Genomic DNA, 19,083 nt, shown 5'->3' with positions numbered 1-19,083 from the left:
GGGAGAAAGATTGAAACATAAGTCAGAAAGTTAAAAAGAAGAAAAAAAAAAAAACAGCATTAGCGCTTAGGTACCTGGTTAAACACACACATCACCATGCACAAGGAACTGGGTTCAAGCACCCGGTCCCCATCTTCAGGGGAGAAGCTTCATGAAAGATAATGCAGAGCTGAAGGTGTCTCTCTTCCTCTATTTCCTCTTCCATTCTCAATTTGTCATGTCCGATCAAATAGAATAATAAATGTAGTTTGAAAGAAAGAAGAAGCCACAGGATCAAAAGCCTCCTGCAATGCTGTGGGGATCAGCATCTAACTCAGGTCACAGACATGGCAAAGCAGTACACTATCAAAATTATCTATGAGCTATTTTGTGGGCTTTATTTATTTATTTATTTTCCTCCAGGGTTATCATTGGCACTCGGTGCCTACACTATGAATCCACTGCTCCTGGAGGCCATTTTCTTGTTGTTGTCGTTATTGTTATTGTTCTTAGATAGGACAGAGTGAAACCAAGAAAGAAGAGGAACACAGAGAGGGGGAGAGAAAGACACCTGCAGACCTGCTTGACCACTTGCCAATTAGGCGCCCCCCCCCCCCCCCCCCGTAGGTGAGGAGCCTGGGGCTAGAACCGGGATCCTTGGGCTGGTCCTTGCACTTTAAGCCATGTGTGCTTAACCTGCTGCACTACCTACCAGACTCAGATTTATTCTCATTATATAGCTCCAATACTAAAAGAAATACTGATCACAGAGTAAGCACATAACTAATTGACAGAAGAGGAATTGAGTTTGTGAGTTTTCAAAATATTCTATTATTTTAGGATATCTTTTTCTCCTTTTACAGTTTTTGATAATCAAACTTCCATTTATGTGATAGCACAAAAATTTTAAAACCATAAGCAACTAGTAGTGGTTAATCCCTTTCTTGGTCCAGTCTTGCATGGAATACTTGAAATGAATTTCTTCACTTAATTTGATCTTTACAACAATTCTGAGAGATGAGAGGTACTGTGACTGTGACCAAGGCTAAGAGATCAAATACCTTACAAGGTTATACACCTATAAAACATAAAAGGGAAAAAAACATTTCAAAGTCAGACAGAGTATGGTCATAGGTGGAATTTTCAGGCTTTGTGTTATAAGTGCTCTGCCTTTTTTTTTTTTAAGCAAGTGCACTTGTAAGGTGGTGAATCATATATTCTCCTACTAAATGTCAAATACTCCTCAGTTGAAACACCAAAATCATCATGGTGTAGTATGTAAAACTGTTTTGTAGTACTTTTCAATCACTGGTATATGAAAATATTGGGTTTCTGTAAATGCTTACAGATTAGGTAAGAACCCAGGACTAGTTATATCATTAAGAACTAAAGAATTAAATTTTACCTTCTAGGACAGCAGTACTGTGAAGGGAAGAATTAGCATGATGAAGTTTTATCTCTTCTGCTAATGAATATACTATCTAGGAGATGCATAGAGAATGGGAGGTGGATCTCAGTGTCATCACAGAATCTGCTCTAATTTATTACACAGGATGTGTGAGCATAAACGTGACTTTCATTAGTGTGAAAGAAAGGGCGTGTGAACAATACTATTATGACCCTTGCAGAGGCCAGCTGAATGCATTTTGTATTATTGCCAGAATCCAACTTCAAAGAATGTTTCATGAAGGAAGTCCATAAGTCCACCTCATTGTTTAAATATTGCTCAATGTCATTTTAACTCCTTGAGGTTCCCATAAAGAACAGGTCAACTTCCCAGTCCTGTGGCTAGTGACTTCATCTCCTAATAGGTCAGTCATGTGCTTGGGATGCTTCTCTTTACATTAAATATTAAAAAGTAGAAAACATAATTAACATACCTGTTCTGCAATTGTCTTGAACTAGATCTCTATGCCATTATTATTATTACTATTATTGTAACCAGAGTACTGTTCACTTTGGGCTTTTGGTGATGTCTGGGATTATCCTGGAATGTCTGATGCCTCACCTTGTTGCTTAGACCATTGTACTGCTTCCCCTGGCCCAAATATTTCTTTCTTTTTTTTATTAGTGATTTAATATTGATTTACAAAATTATGGGATAACAGGGGTGTAATTCCATTCTGTTCCCACCATCACAGTTCTGTCTTCCCATTCCCTCCACTGGAAACTGCAGTAGTTCTCCCTAAGGTCACAGATGTGGGTTGACTATTATTTCTATGGCCATCAGTTTACATTTATATATATTTGCTCTTTTTTTTCATGGTCCTGCCTTCTCTTCCTTTTCAAATCACACCTACATCCATTACTACTTCTGAATGTCCTTCTTTTTTCCTCTTCTCTCTTCAGGTCCTGATGGAATTAGAGTTCAGAGCTCTCTGATAATCTTCCACTAACATTTCCCCCTTCTGGAAGTATGAAGCAAAATTCTTCATGGGGTGCAGATAGTGGGAGTTTTGGCTTCTGTATTTGCTTCTCTGCTGGACATGAGCATTTGCAGTTTGATCCACAACCCCAGCCTGTTTCTATCTTTCCCTAGTGGAGTAGGTAGGACTCTGGTGAGGTGAGTTTCTAGGATATATTGGTGAGTACATCTGCTTAGGGAAGTCAGGATGGAATCATGATACCATCTGCAACTTGGTGGCTGAAAGGTGGTAAGAGAGTTATAAAGCAGGACAAAATTATTAATAAATAGCAACACATAGGTATGAATAGAGCAGGTGAAATTAGGGGTCTTAGTGTTTAAAGAAGCAAGGAAGTCTATAAGTCTATTTTAGTCCAACAACAGATTAGTGAGTATAAAAATTGTGTTATATGTACACAATGAAATACTGCTCAGCCATTAACAGTGGTGAATTCACTTTCTTTGCCCCACTTGGATGGAGCTTGAAGTATCATATTAAGTGAGATGAGGCAGAAAGAGAATGAGTATGACATTATCCCACTCAGAGAAGGTGAGAAAGAAGAACAGAAAGAGAAGCACAAAGCAGAATTTGTATTGAGTTTGGAATATTGCACCAAGGTTAAAGACTGGGGAGAAAGGTAGGTTTTCAGGTCCACTGTAAGGGGTTGGGGACATTGACATAGACCTTTGGGGGTAGGAATGGTGTTAAACTATATATACTCCAGTGAACTTGTAATCTTACAAACCACTATTCAATATGTCAGGGGGGAAAAAGACTGAGTGGCTGGAGTTATTTAAATGTCTAAATTTCAGTTCTGAGTATATATACCTTTAATCTAAGCACTTAATGTTTCAAATTGTTAAACTGAATGAATTCTGACACAGGGCTTAAATTGTTAACACATTTCTAAAAATAATATTTTAAAATATTAAATTACCTACAATCTTAAGCCAGGTAAATCAGAATCAGTTGGTCCTGTCAGTATCTAAGATATAGGTATTTGTAAATAGCATTAAATGATATAAATCCTGAGGTTATATATGGCACAGTAAATTCTAACCATGTATTGTCAAAGTAAACCAAGCTCTCAAGTAACTTGGTTGTAATAATAACTATCTATTGCCTTCTTAAACTCTAAGACACCAAGGAACCTTCCCCATTTTCCTTACAATATGTATTTCTCCCAGTCCTGAAACCTCTGGGACTTTGCTTCTATATCTTGATGCTTCTCCTCTTGATACCCTATCCTGTAATACTACCTCTGTTCACCTCAACTAAATCAATTCAGCCAGTGCCACCATGCAACATTTCACTTCAGACTGTATCCAGAGACGTCAAGCCTGAGATACTGACCTTTCAATTCCAATAATCTGGTGAGACCTTCTTGAACACATGAGAATACCTAGAGATCTGAACCTTAAGTTATGAAGTTTTGTTTCCCTCTTGAATTGTTATTTTTACAAGTGATGCTTTTATATTTGGTATAAAATAAATGCTAGGAATTAAAACATCATAAGAATCAAGTAATAATTGCTATTATTTTTAACAATCTACCTGCCCATTGTCAATATTGTTTTAGGCAAGCTAAAATGAATATTTATTTATTTAGAGAGAGAGGAGACAGGAGAGAAAGAAAGACTCTATAGCATGAAAGCTTCCTTCAGTGCTATGGGGGTTAGGCTTGAATCTGAGTAATGCACTTAGCAAAGCAGTACACTATACAGGTTAGCTATTTTGCCAGCCCTAAACTAAATTTCTTGTATGAATCAGCACTGAGTGTCGTATTAGTTGTAGGTTTGCTATATAGAGACTCAACCAATTGGAGAAATTTCCCATTTATTATGGTTATTTAAAAAAAAATTTAAAAAAACATTTAATTTATTATTGGATACAGAGAAAGAACTTGAAATGGGAGTGGAAGATAGAGAGGGAAAGAGACAGGAAGACACCTGAAGCCCTGTTTCACCACTCACTAAGCTTCTCCCTTGCAGGTGGGGACTAGGAGCTTGAACCCATATCCTTGTGAACTATAATGTGGGCACCTAACCGGGTGCCCCACTGCATTGCTCCTATTACCATTCCTTTTTAAAAAATTTTTTATTTAAAATGGAAACACTGACAAGACCATAGAATAACCCTATCACCATCCTTTTCAAAGTTATGATCAAGAAAGAATGTTGGATGTTGTCAAAAGCTTTCTCTGTATTTACTGAAATAATCATGTGGTTTTCTTTTTGTTGATGTGGTTTATATTTATTGATCATATATATTGAACCAATCTTATACTCCTGGAATAAATCCTATTTTGTCATGGAGCACAATCTTCTTAATACACTGGTGTATCTAGATGGTTAGGAAGTTGCTCAATATCCTAGAATCTATGTTAATGAGGGATATTGGTTTGTAGTTTTTATTTTGTGTTGTGTCTTTGCTATCAGAGTGACACTGGCTTTATTGAAAGTGTAAGGGACTATTCTTGTGTCCTCAATATTTTAGAAGGGCTTAAAAATATAGGTATTATCTTCTCCTTAAATATTTTGTTGAATTCACATGTAAAACCATCTGGGCCTAGACTTTTATTTTAGGGGAGGTTTTTTGATTACTCTTTCAATTTCTTTGTCTGTAATTGGTCTATTCATGTATACCTGTTCCTCCTGAACCAGTTTTGGGAAGTTGTATAATTCTAATAACTTACCTATCTCTTCCTGATTCTTTTCTTTGGTGGCATATTGTTCATTGAAGCCTAATATTTTGTGCATTACACTCCCAAATCTCAAATTGTATTATAGTGCCATTATAATAAAAACTGCTTGGTACTGGAACATAAATAGACACACTGACCAGTGGAATAGAACTGAGAGTCCAGAAATTAGCCCCCACACCTATGGACATATAACCTTTGACATAATGGGAGAAAGGGGTGTCTCTTCAACAAATGGTGTTGGAAAAATTGGGTTGAAATAAGCAGAAGAATGAAACTGAACCACTATATTTCACCACTACTAAAGTAAATTCCAAATGGATCAAAGACTTAAATGTTAGACCAGAAAATATTGGCAGAACTCTTTTCCATCTAAATTTTAAAGGCATTTTCAGTGATACAAATCCAATTACAAAGGAGACTAAAACAAAAACAAACCAATGAGACTACACCAAATTAAAAAGCTTCTGCACAGCAAAAGAAACTACCACCTAAACAAAGAGACCTCCCACAGAATGGAAAATCTTCATATGCCATACATCAGACAAGATGCTTATAACAAAAATATATAAAGAACTCACTGAACAACTCACTGTTGTTCTCAGCAACAAGAAAACAAATGACCCCAACCAAAAATGGGGAAAGGACATGGACAGAATATTCACCACAGAAGAGATCCAAAAGGCCAACAAACATATGAAAAAATGCTCCAAGTCATTGATTGTCAATGAACGGAAAATAAAGACAACAATGAGATATTACTTCACCACTGTAAAAAAAAATGTTGTACAACAGAAAAGATAACAACAACAAATGCTGGAGAGGTCATGGGCACAAAGTAATTCTCCCGCACTGCTGGTGGGGATGTCAATCGGTCCAACCCCTTTGGAGAGCAGTCTGGAGAACTCTCAGAAGATTAGAAATGGACCTTCCATATGATCCTATAATTCCTCTCCTGGAGATAAATTCTAAGGAACAAAAAAAAACCCATAGAAAAAGATTTGTGTATACCTGTGTTCATAGCAGTACAATTTGTAATGGCCAAAACCTAGAAGCAACTAAAGTGCCCAATAACAGATAAATGGCTGAGAAAGTTGTGCTATGTATATTCAATAGAATATTCCTAAGCTATTAAAAATGGTGATTTCACTTTCTTCACTTCTTGAATGAAGCTTGAAGGAAACATGTTCAGTGAGATAAATCAGAAAGAGAAGGATGAATATGGGATGATCTCACTCATAGACAGAAGCTGAAAAATACTACCATGATGTCAACCTTCCTTCCCTGGGCAGACAACATCACCAATGTGTCCTGGAACTCTACATTTCCAGAACCCTGTGGCACTAGGGAAAGGTAGAAACAGGCTAGGGGTATAAATCAACCTGCCAACACCCATGTCCTGCAAAGAATCAATTACAGAAGTCAGACCTATAGAGATCTTTGGATCATACTCCCAGAGGATTAAAGAATAGGGCAGCTTCCAGTGGAGGGGATGGGATATGGGACTCTGGTGATGAGAATTGTATAAAGTGTGCCTCTCTTATCCTACAATCTTGTTGACCATTATTAAATCAATAATAATAATAATAATAGAATTTAAAAAAAGAAGCGGGGGTGGGGAGAGAAAGATAGACACCTACAGACCTACTTCACTGCCAGTGAGGACACCTCTGCAGGTGAGGAGCCAGGGGATAGAGCCGGGATCCTTATGCCCGTCCTTGCACTTTGCACCATGTGCGCTTAACCTGCTGAGCTACTGCCTGGCCCCCTCCATGAACATTTTTCAAGTTTTCATTATTTCTCCCTTACCCCACTAGCATAATCCACAGGATGCTTATGTATGTTGGTGTTGTGCCCAGTAGGGGTCCCTCCCTCGTGTTCTGTGTCCTCTACACATTCTAGGTGTACTACCCAGCAAATACCAGGAATTTACTTGTCAACACAATTAATTATTAGATACTTAGTTTATTGCAATTTTTATGGCAATAGGACTTTAGGAGAAAATAATTACTACTCTGCCTCTTTGTCTCTATTTAAAGAGAAAGATAGCTAGAGAGGTGAGGGACAGAAGGAAAGAGAGGGAAAAGGAGGAAGGAAGCCAGGACTGGAAAAACAAAAAAAGAACACATTGCTAGTCATTTGGATTTAATTAAAATATGACAGTCAGTAAACTTTTACCCAGGCTTTCAAGCAATGCTTTTATTAAATTGCATCTGTTATTTCTGCTTTCATACTAATTTTATAGAAATATTTTGATATTGCATTGTCTGTTACATCTTGCTAATATATTCTTTGCCTAATTACTTTACATATTTAAGAAACTTCTCATACAAACACATTCTATTTTGCACTAGTAAAATGACACTGATAGCAGAAGCTTTATTTTCCCTTTCATAAAATCACACTTGAGTAAGTAGAGCCTTACGTAGCATTTAATGGATCACCTCCAAACTTCCATCTTATAATATATCTTCTTATGAGCAAAGTTTAATGCCACTCTAACTCTGTTGCCAAGGTAATATCCTCCCATTCAAGACGCAATGTCTGTCTCTTTATAGAACCAATAATCCTTTAGGCATTGCTAAAAATTCTTAACCCAACTTCAGAAAATGATTTTATGCACACACATTCAAACATGTTTCACAATGAATAAAACATTACATTATTCAAAAACTTGCTGATATCACTTAAAGTATAGTTTGCATGTTTAAGTCTATAGTTTTTGTAAAAGTATAGACCACATCAATATTCTAATGATAAAGTTTTTCACTTTATGTGTATGCCATTCTTTTAATTAGGCATCAGTGTTATATTGCAGCTTTTAATGAGATAATTATGCTATGAAAATATTCTACTCTCTATATATGCATATATATGTACATATATATAGTAAATTCTTCATAGAGGGTTAGTGTATCTTTTTTAATATTTATATTATTTCCACATTTTGTTACTGTCTGTTATGTCTATTCTCAATTTCACTCTTTTGAATTTCCATTAGCTCTTCCCAATGGTGTCACTTAAAGTAGGTCACCTTTTACTTTTTTGTGTTTAATAGATAACATGTATTGTACAGAAATTAAACTTCTATGTCACTGGTAAGGGGAAGCTAAATTTGATGAACACTTAGAGTCTCAAAGACCAGAGTGAAATAGATGAGCTCATCTACCTGCCGAGATGGAGAATCAGACAGGTCTAATGCTGATTTTAGATCATATGATATAACCAGAACTTTGATATTCATTTATCACATACATTCTTATTTGTCTTTTCTAACAACACTATAAAAATAGTCAACCCTCATGGAGAGTGTAAAGATTTGGAAAACTGAAGCTATTGAACTCTGTTCTCTATCTAGAAGGAGATAGATGAAGTAAGTCTAAAATCTATAGCTTTTGACTCAGATGTTAATATCTTCTGAAATAATCTTCTTCCAGTAACACTTGTTACATAAACAAGCTTTCTAAGTTGGCATATAATTTCTTACTCATCTGTATAAAGTTCTCATATATAACTACTGATACCTTTTCTAGCTATTCTTTTTTTACCACCAGAACTACAGATATCCAATGAGTGAAGGCCATCTGGGTGGTGTCCTCTTTTAATTTGTCACATCAGTGGAAGGCTGATAACATCAGGCTTACCCTGGAAAGCAGGTTAATAGAAATAAGGAGTCTTTATAAACACTTGAGATTTAAGGACATTTTATAAATATTTTCTTCTACTTTACATGAGAGAAAAATACAGTAGTAATTCAGTTTTGTTGGGCATGTAAGATGAATAAAAATATCTTTTCCTACTTTAATACCTGCCTGTATGAGTAATTCAGAAAAAAAATTCAATTAAATTGAACTAAGGTGAGCTTACAGATCACAAAATCAAGGCACTGAGTAGTTGATATTTCAATAGTTAATCATCGGTTTAGCCAGCTTACTCAGAGAGAGATGCAGAACTTCTCAACAAAGATCCTAAGATCCTTGTTCTCATATTCTCTATTCCTACTTACTGGTTCCTACTCATTTTGTCCTGCTTTGTGTCTTGCTACCTCTCAGCCACCAAGATGCAGACGCTATGAGTCCGTCCTGACGTCACCAATGTGTCCTGGAGGCTCACTTCTCCAGAGTTTTACCCCACTAGGGAAAAACAGAAACAGGCTGGGGGTATAGTTCGACCTGCCAATGCCCATGTCCACAGAAAAGCAATCACAGAAGACACAATTCCCACCATCTTCATACCATAAAGAATTTTGGTTCATACTCCCAGTGGAGTATGAAAAACTTGCATTTTGACTTCAATCCCTTGTGTTTATGTGGGTCTTCTGAGAAGAAATGTTAAGGTCCAATTCTTATTTATTTAACCAGAGTTCAGCTTTGGTTTACGGTGGTACAGGAGCTTGAACCTAGGATTTTAGAGCCTCAGGCATGAGAGTCTCTTTGCATAACCACTCTTCTACCTACTCCATACAGGTGCAATTAAAGTCTAAGAGATTTACTATGATGATAATTGTGAAGGGAAAGGGGAAGGAGTCAAGAAGAGCCTTGTGAACTAATGAACTCTTAGGTCTCACACCTGGGAAAAGGGGAGGCTCAAGAAAGCTTGACTATTGTCTACATCACACTTGTCTGAGGAGGTTTTTTTCTTTTTTTTAAGTTTTTATTTATAAAATGGAAACACTGGGAAGACCATAGAGGGGTACAATTCCACACAATTTTTGCCACATTTCTCCATATCCCATTCCCTCCCCCTGACAGCTTTCCTATTCTTTAACCCTCTGGGAGCATGGACCCAGGGACATTATGGGGTGCAGAAGGTGGAAGGTCTGGCTTCTGCAACTGCTTCTCTGCTGAACAGGAGCATTGGCAGGTCAATCCATATTCCCAGCCTGTCTCTCTCTTTCCCTGGTGGGGCAAGGTTCTGGGGAAGCGGGGCTCCAGGACATATTGGTGGGGCCGTCTCCCCAGGGAAATTCGGTTGGCATCATGATATTATCTAAAACCTGGTGGCTGAAAAAGAGTTAATACAGAAAGCAGAGCTAAGGAGTTTGTTTGTTTGTTTGTTTGTTTTTAGAAAATAATACTAGCACCAAACTACATAGGCTTAGCATTAAATTATTTTTTATGAAAAATATAACTAAGTGTACTCTTGGGACAACAGCAGTCTTAAAAAAATGTTTCCTCTGTCAGGCAGGTGAAATATATATATTTAATTTTTTTATTGGGGGATTAATTTTTTTATTGGGGGATTAATGGTTTACAGTCAACAGTAAAATACTATAGTTTGTACATGTATAACATTTCCCAGTTTTCAACATAATAATACAATCCCCACTAAGTCCTCCTCTATCATCATGTTCCTGAAAAAAAAAAAAAAACCCACCCCACCCCAGCATCCCAGAGTCTTTTAGTTTGTTACTTTGGTGCAATACTCCAACTCCAGCCCAAGGGCAGGTGAAATATTGATAGCTAACTTGGATAGTGTTGCATGAGAAGTAGGTTCCCAGATCTGGTAGAATGTTCTGAATGTTCTAGAGAAGCCCCAAATGGGCTGGCCGATGCTGGAAGAAATCAGGTCCCCAGGTCCAAGGAAGTTCTGCAGCTCTCATAGGGAAGTCCTGATGGGCATCCCAGTGCTACATGTCTGTGCATCTCTCCTGCATTACTCACCATACAAATAAAATTAGTTTCTACCTTTTTAATTTAATTGTTTTTTTCACCAGATCACTGCTCAGCTCTGACTTATGGTTGTTCTGGGTGTTGAACCTAGGACTTTTATAATATCACAGTAGTTTATAAAACTACTTACATCACAGTAGTTTCCATGAACAAGCAAAACACTCCCTTAGTTGTATCTATTGTAAACCATTAAACCCAATACCCCCTAAAAAAAAAAAAAGAAAAAGTAAGTACTATGGCTTTTTGTACCTCTTCACTGAAAATGAGCTTGCACTGCCAGACTACAATGTGAAACAATTCTGAATATAATGGGAAGGAATTCAGTGAACTCTCCAGCAAGCCTCTGTGATTTTTATGTGAAAGGAAATAAAATGCTCTAATCCAATGATGTAGCATAAACTAGTAAAAAAAAGAGAGAGAGAGAGAGAGATTATAAAACAAGAAACATCTGTGAGCAAAGCAAGAGAAACTTTATTTGTAGGGGACTAAGGAGATAGTGTAATGCTGTGCAAAAAGACTTTCATTCCTGAGATACCAAAAGTCCTAGGTTCAACACCCAGAACAACCATAAGTCAGAGCTGAGCAGTGATCTGGTGAAAAAAACAATTAAATTAAAAAGGTAGAAACTAATTTTATTTGTATGGTGAGTAATGCAGGAGAGATGCACAGACATGTAGGACACCACACACAGACTGTGGTCCCAGCTTCTTGGCACCAAGTACTTTTATACTGGAAATGGCACAGTCCCTTCTGCTATTGGTCCCCACAGCTGGTCAACAGCAATTGGTCAATGCAGGATGCCTCATTTACATGGAGGCATATTGCAGTCCATCCCCTAATAATCACTTATGTCCTGAATAGGGTATGGACATGCTGATCAGGAAATAAATTAGAAGCCCTTCCCACAGGGCCTCCATCTAACCCTAGCCTGTCCCTAAAAGATGGTTATCTGCTTTGCCATGTGTACGGCCCAGTTTTGATCTTAGGCCTCACTGTATTGAAAGAAACTTTGGTACTGTGGTCTCATTCATTTTCTCTGCCTCTCTGTCTCTATCATATTATATCAAAGCTTCCATTAATTACATTAATTTTTAGAAACCCTAAGACAAAAATAATAGACTATATTTAATTTAGCAGGCATTTTTTCAATGTTTTATTTCAGTAACTTAAAAAATTTAAAAGAGCAGAATCTCTATTTTTTTTAATACTGATTTAGTAATGGTTGACAAGATGGTGGAATAAAAGGGATACAATTCATACAGTTCCCACTAGCAGAGTTCTGTATTCCATCCCCTCCATTGGAAGTTTCTTTATTTTCTATCCCTCTTGGAGTATGGACCAAAGATTTTTATGGGGCAGAAGGTGAAAGGTCTGGCTTCTATAACTGTTTCTCTGCTGGTCATGGAAGTTGGAAGGTTGATCCATACCCCCAGTCTGTTTCTCTTTCCCTAGTGGGACAGGGTTCTGGAGAAGTGGGGTTCCAGGACACATTGGTGAGGTCATCTGCCTGGGGAGTCAAGTAGCATCTACAACTTGGTGACATAAAAGCGTCGATATATAAAGCAGAACAAAGTGTCTAATAATAAGGAATTTAAGGGTGAGAATATAGCAGGTGAGATTTGGGGTCTTCATGTTGGGAGGAGCTAGGAAGGCTATTTTAGTTATATTACAAGAGGTCCATGACTTTACTAATTTTTGCCTGAGCCCTACAGCTAACCTGCAAGTGCACTGAAAGTATTGTCTGGGAAGATGGTGTCAGAGTTGGGAATAGGACTAGAAAGCTGGATTAGTTCAGAGAGTAGATCCCAAATATGGGAAAAGTATGTACCTATCATTAACTGTAGACCTTTATGAATAGAATCTTTTTATTTTAAGAGTTATAGTAGGAATGGGGGGGAAGCCTGCAATTTGGGGTGTGTGTGTGTGTGTGTGTGTGTGTGTGTGTGTGTGTGTGTGTGTGTGTGTGTTATATGTGTTTTAAGGGCTAGAACTGTACAACAGAGAAATACTTTGAAGGGTTTTCCAGAGATCAAATCTAAGTTAAAATTATGACACTGATTTTGTGAAATAATCTTATAACTTCTAAATAGTGCAGATTTACCATCCATATATGTGTTATTGTCTAAATAAATTTCTCTCTATGCAAAATGTACATACAATTTTATCAAGGTAGTCCTCAACTTCATATTTTCTGTTGAATTTGTAGCCATCATCATGTGTGAGTGTTCTATGCTGACAGTAACCTCATAAAAGGAATCTCTTGATACCATTTTCTCTCATTTTCAATTTCATCTCATTTTGCTTTTTTTATCATGACCCTGAGCTGTAAACATTTTACTGCTATCACTACCAACCAAATGCCACCTGGAATGTTTGGTATGGGAAAAAGGTTAAAAATTATTAAGGGCTACAGGAATGAAAACTATGACTATTGCTTTCCGGTCAGGTACTTCTCATTCCACCATAGTGATAATATTTAAATACCAAGTGAAAAATAATGACATTGCTAAATGGCCTACTTCCTTGAAAGCTATGAAACTTCCAAAAACATGAAAGGACCCATCTCAAATATGGAGAAACTTTGAATGACCTGGTTGAGCCCAGACACAGAAGTCTAACGCCCAAATCACCATGGCACAATCAGAGCAGAAAGACTGTGATATTGAAAGAGAAGACTGCAGAGAAGAAGAAGAAGAAGAAGAAGAAGAAGAAGAAGAAGAAGAAGAAGAAGAAGAAGAAGAAGAAGAAGAAGAAGAAGAAGGAAAGAAAGACTGCATCTATTCTACATTTGTAGACACTGACCATTTCTAATTTTCTTTCTATGTCAGTCACTCCACGTACACTTTTCTTGTCAACATTAACAGTGCATATTCTGTACACCTATCGGTCATACTGAAGAAAAAAGTAAGAACATGAGATGTTGAATTTATTGCTATCTCTGTGTGGTTTGTAGGATTCAAGAATCATTCACTGCCTAATGTGAAAGTAGGGGTAACTAGTAAATGCTGGTGTAAAGAGAGCTGGGGAATTTTTGGAAGCTCTAGATGAAATTATTATGAAGAAAAACCACTTGCTGAAGGAAATATTCAATATGGATGAAATGTCCCTAATCTGGAAATGAATGCCTTCAAGGACTTTTATACATAAGAATGTCAAATCAGTGTCAAGTTTCAGGACTTGAAAAAAACAGGATAACGGTGTCTTGCTTCTGGGCAATGTTGTAGGCTACAAATTAAAACCTTTTGTGATGTGGCACTGTGAGAACCTTAAGGCTTTCAAGCCTATCAGCAAGCACACATTTTCAGTAAAATATTGGAGCAATTAAAAATAACATATGACCCAGTCTCTATCTCTATAAGCCTTCTAGAATTACTGTCAGTGAAATGGAAAAGTTTATATGGAGAATACCATACTTTTTATAGCATTTTTTTCAATGGTGAATGATACATTTCACAGAACATATCTCCATAAATAAGCCACACGTGACTGTAGTTTTATATTCTAGTTTACTAACCTTTGCCTTTGCACAGTACCAGAGTGAGTGTGCCTTCGGATGAATTCATTGTTATTTCTGTAAATAGTCATACATATCTTGCCAGAAGTCTTCTCTATGGGCAGGTAGGTAAATGGTCCGGTAGAAATAAGAGTTAATGTGGAACAAATAAATGTTTAAAAGCGTTACTCACAGACGAGGGTGGTAGTTTCACAGTAGAAGACACGCCTTATATGTGTGAGCTTCTGAGTTCAGCTCTGAGAACCCTATAAAACAAGAAAAATAAATACAAATAGAACATCACGAAAGGAAAAGTGACACTTATTTCTTGTGCCAGTAAGAATAAAAAATAGACAGCATTGTTCCTACATTTTCAAATACATGAAAAATAGACTTTGCTCCCCCCTCTCTCTTTCCCTCTCTCTCTCTCTCTCTCTCTCTCTGTCTCTCAAAGTAACCAAGTAAGTTGTTGACTATATACAATTTCCATGTGCATTTTATCAGGAGTAAAGTCATAAATAGGGGGCCATTTCAACTTAAAAAATCATCTATACTGAGAATTTCTGTGACCAGAAGGACACCAATGTCATCATACTACTAACACATGATGATAATGTCAAACTTTTTAATATAAAAGTACATTTCCTCTTACAACTTCAGTAAAACACTTATTAGGTATTTTGAAGACTTACAGAAAGTTGAATAACTATACCTGATATGTGGCTATGTGAAATTTAGTTCAAAGTAGATTTCAAAATATTAGACAATAAGTTGAGCAATCCCATAAGATGAAAAAATATCTGTATCCACTGGATAATTTTAAGTACTTATGAATTCTAAAATAAAAATTATGTGACTAATTAAATCAGGAATATGACCAGAAAGCTGAATGCAATTTATAACCATTTTAGGTATGTCACAAGTAATATCTGGTGAATTAGCTCTTAATATGCTCAAAATTGGTACATTGGAAAACCAATTATATTACTCTACAGTAAAACATATTTGAACACTTTTAAATTAATGTCTAAAAAGTATAGGGAAAATTGCTGTGCTGGACTTTCATAGCTAAATCATAGTTATATGCTTGCTATACATGTCAACTAAAGTCTCATTGTTTATCAAACCAAATCAAAATGACATAGATAATTTTATATCAAAGTTAATAAAATAACTGTTTGTTTTTCATGGTAAGTACAGTGCCAACCAACAACACTAAGGAACAGTTTTAAAGGTATAACTTTAGAAGAGTCTCTCTTCATATTTAATTGGTTTACATATTTATATGAAACATATTCAATACTTATAAATGTGTTTTACTTTGAAAATATAAAGGGAGGAAAGAGAGGGAGGAGGGAAAGGGTAAGGGAGCAATATGGAAAGAAAGAAAGTAGAGAAGGAAAAAGGGGCGGTGAAAGGAAAGAAAATTTTTTTATTTACATTTGTGGGGGGAATCAATCTTTGTTTACATTGAAAATTATGTCACTTATGGTTTCTTATTCTGCGTATACATGGGTAGCGTATACATTACTCCGCCATTTCGTAGATATTAAATATAACTTCTTACCAAAAATTAATTTTGCCACCAGTATTTCTGGTAAGAGAGAGATTTCTGGTAAGGAAGAGAACTCTTGCAAGCGTCCAAAACATACTTTCTCCTAGACAGGCCAACTTGATATGTAAAATTAAATTCAACTGAAACCCAGTAGGTTTCAATAAAAACTTACAAATACCTTCACTACCTGAAAGAATAAAGATTATACAAAATCAGAAATGACGTTTTTAATTGAAGGATCACTTCTATACGACAAATCTCTACTTTAAGAGCATCTGATTTTATCATATGAGTCGCCATTATCTTCTCAAGTGGATTACTACCTTTTCTCCTTGATGATTCAGACTCCTACCTTTTCTTAGCTCAAAAATAAAAATCGTGTGAATCGGGTGGTAGTGCAGCGGGTTAAGCTCAGGTGGCACGAAGCACAAGGATCTGCATAAGGATCCCGGTTCGAGACCCCGGCTTTCCACCTGCTGGGGTGTTGCTTCACAAGCAGTGAAGCAGGTCTGCAAGTATCTTTCTCTCTCTCCTCTCTGTCTTCCCCTCCTCTCTCCATTTCTCTCTGTCCTATCCAACAACGACGACATTGACAACAACAACCATAATAACTACAACAACAATAAAAAACAAGGGCAATGAAAGGGAAAATAAATAAATAAATAAATAAAATTAAAATTCTCTAGTTACTCTATAGACTGCATTCATGTAAATTACCCATAGTTATGTAATTCAATATATCCTCTTCTCCCATCAGTACGGCCATTGTTACATGTATTGCTTTGTAGCCACAGAAGTACTGAGAAGGAACTTCTTTATTTAAGAAGACTTTTTTTTTCCCTATGTTGATATGGATATGTGAAGTGTGAGGGGTGCATTAGTCTATTCCCCTTCCATGTCAAGCCTGCAGTTTCTGTCTGTGTTCTTCAACGGTAGGAATTGTAAATGACTTAACTTATTTTGCTCATTACACATTTAGTAACTGTTTTATTTCATGAGCATAAGAAAGATATGACAGAACTCTAACTAGTTGTTTTAGAATATGCACAAGGAGGGATCTAGGGGGGAGCATGTCATTAGGCTATGGACCTTACCTTGTGCATGTTCAAATTCCCAGTACCACATGGGAAGCTCCCATGGATGGTGGTACAGTGATATGGTACTTCTCACTATCAATCTCTTTACGTTCTCTGACTCTTTACATATACTATTTTTTTCTTTCTTTTTTTTTAATTGCCACCAAGGTTATTGCTGGGGCTCAGTACCAGCACTACAAATCTACTGCTCTAGTGGCCTTTATTCACCTTTTCTTTATTTTTTAAAATTTTATTTGACAGGACAGAGAGAAATTGAGAGGGGAAGGAAGGGGAGGGGAGATAGAGTGGGAGAGATAGACACCTGTAGACCTGCTTCACCACTTGTGAAGAGCCCTCCCTGCAGGTGGGAAGTGTTGGTTCCAACCCCTCAACCCCAGTCCTTGCATGTGGTGATATGTGCGCTTAACCAGATGCACCACTGCCTGACCCTCTCTCTCTCTCTCTCTCTCCCCCTCTCTCTCTCCCTACATTTTACAATTAAAAAGAATAATAAAAACTGCATCCCTCGAGTGCGATATGTGCACTTAACCAGATGCACCACTGCCCGACCCTCTCTCTCTCTCTCTCCCTCTCTCTCTCCCTACATTTTACAATTAAAAAGAATAATAAAAACTGCATCCCTCGAGTGCGGGAATAGAGGTACAGGGGCATCCAACTAAACAAATGAATGGTAAACAAATAAATAAAGGTGTGCCTGCAAAATCAATATGAGATCTGATGACAGGAATCCAGAATGTAAATTCTTATTGAAATGCTAAGACTCTGGTTAGGTGCAGAGTTGTGTAACTAAAAATGCCTAGGGAGTAACTCAGGAAGATGAAAGTTGTTTTTCTCATTATACATGTGTCAACTTTTATTTAGCACAAGAGGCTCAGTTAAATATTAGAAGCAATTAAAAGATAATTCAAAGCATACATACATTTATTGGGCATCAGGAGTGCTAAGATGGATGTATAGAATGGAAGTAAATTTATTCAGTTGCTTTTCTAGAAACTGACTTGCATTTCTCAGACCCACAGAACACCCTTCTCTTTTTTTTCTTTTTTTTAATTCAGAAACATCGAAATTCAAAAGCATTACTTAGGGATGGATATTTGATCCAAATAATAACAAAAAGGCTTTGAAATTAAAATCAAGTAAAAATTGTCACAACAGGATTTATCTCTTCGGTTATAAGGCTTATTTTGAATTGACAAATTTCATTTATTGATTTATTTTTATTTATTTATTGCCACCAAGGTTATTGCTGGAACTCAGTGCCTGCACTACAAATCCAATGCTCCTGGAGGCTGTTTTTTCCCTTTTGTTGCCCTTGTTGTTTATCGTTGCTGTTATTGCTATCATTGTTCTTGTGTAGGACAGAGAGAAATAGAAAGAGGGGAGGAAGACAAAGAGAGGGAGAGAAAGATAGACACTTGCAGACCAGCTTTACCACCTGTGAAGCAACCCCCCTGCAGGTGGGGAGCCAGGAGCTCAAACTGGGAACTTTATGCCAGTCCTTGCACTTCGCACCATGTGCTCTTAACCCGCTAGCCACTGAACCCCCAGCAAATTTCTTTTAAAAGCTGGTTATTTTTATCTTGACCTAGAGAAAAGGCTAAGATTTGGGGCTTCAAGGGGAAAGGAAGGATTGAACTCATTTGATGAGGAGAAAGTGACTCATATGATCTTTGTGATCAAATGTTGTTCATATACATAAGTGGAAAGACTGTTTCTGGTAAAAAAAAAAATCTAACTCTGGATAATATCCCATTTTAATTCTTCCAAGTTATTAAAAGACTGGTAAAACTTTCTCAGGAGCCTTTTGATTTTGATTAACCTTATCTCTAGATAATTCACATGGCAAAGTGACATGCTTTGGGGTGATTCTCCTGGACATCTTAGGGATACCTTTGAACATTTGAAGACTATCTCATCCTTCTGGTCTGTTTCATTAAGTAAATTCAGTTTGAAATAACATGAGGTAGGATTTCAACATTTTAATCTTCATTCCAATTAAGTGCTTCAAAATATACTGAACTTTTCTGAAAGCAGGAAGTCTAGATTTCATGCACAGACTTCTGATATTTAAATTTTGGCAGCAAGCTTAAAATTTATTATAATCCTATATGGGGCTAATAAAGCATGTCTGGGTTCTTTTTAAAGCCTAAAAGCCTTTTATGGTTAACAGAAAACCTCATA

Source organism: Erinaceus europaeus, chromosome 10, assembly GCF_950295315.1.
Source record: "Erinaceus europaeus chromosome 10, mEriEur2.1, whole genome shotgun sequence".
Lineage (NCBI taxonomy): Eukaryota > Metazoa > Chordata > Mammalia > Eulipotyphla > Erinaceidae > Erinaceus > Erinaceus europaeus.
The sequence above is the reverse complement of the archived record's forward strand: the minus strand, read 5'-3'. Positions refer to the sequence as shown.